Source organism: Octopus bimaculoides, chromosome 4, assembly GCF_001194135.2.
Source record: "Octopus bimaculoides isolate UCB-OBI-ISO-001 chromosome 4, ASM119413v2, whole genome shotgun sequence".
Classification (NCBI taxonomy): Eukaryota; Metazoa; Mollusca; class Cephalopoda; order Octopoda; family Octopodidae; genus Octopus; species Octopus bimaculoides.
This window is the reverse complement of record NC_068984.1, coordinates 144,893,602-144,894,363: the sequence shown is the minus strand read 5'-3', so window position 1 is coordinate 144,894,363 and position 762 is coordinate 144,893,602. Positions and strand designations below refer to the sequence as shown.

General features: G+C 40.8%; 2 protein-coding genes across 2 annotated transcripts in view; both read right to left on the bottom strand.

Moving 5' to 3' along the window:
• The window catches only part of LOC106878757 (uncharacterized), a 401,005-nt gene that overhangs the window by 394,477 nt on the left and 5,766 nt on the right, over nt 1–762 (bottom strand). The window lies entirely within an intron of this gene.
• The window catches only part of LOC106878760 (uncharacterized), a 109,042-nt gene that overhangs the window by 102,744 nt on the left and 5,536 nt on the right, over nt 1–762 (bottom strand). The gene's annotated exons all lie outside the window — the stretch shown is intronic.

Below are 762 nucleotides of genomic sequence, written 5' to 3'. Positions count from 1 at the left end.
TATATATAAACATACATACGTACGTACATACATACATAAGAGGAGTATAACGTTCCCGTAAAAATGATGAGAAGTGATGTGCTGGTAAGGAAAGGAAATGGGTCCTTTCTTTCCATTTCTCTCTCACTCATTCTCTCTCTCTCTCTCCCTCTCACTTTCTCACTAACCTCAGTTAACTTATAAATCAACCGAGATAGACAATTCTTTTCTCTTTGATGAAAGGATTCTACGCGAAGCGTCGAACTTCAGCTTTGACTGTATGGAATATTTGTAAATTATACAAGTAGATTATGTCAATACGTAGGATAAGGGAAAGAATGTTTTAGCTTTGGAACATTATATAAATCAGACTAGACATGCATACAAAGCCACAATACTTTTCTACTCTAGGCACAAGGCCCGAGATTTTGGGGGACGGGGCCAGTCGATTTGATCCATCCCAGTACGCAGCTGATACTTAATATATCGACCCCGAAAGGATGAAAGGCAAAATTGACCTCGGCGGAATTTGAACTCAGAACGTAACGGCAGACGAAATACCGCTAAGCATTTGACCCGGCGCGCAAACGTTTCTACCAGCTCGCCGCCTTACATAGCCACAATACTAACGACAAAATATTGAAATATCGTAAAGTCACACTTACTAAGTGAATTTAATAGATTGAATAGGAATTGCAATCACGAAGGCCATGCAATTAAGCTGTGTGGACTCTCTCTTTGTCCCTCTCCCTCTCTCTCTCTCTCTCTCTCTCTCTCTCTCTC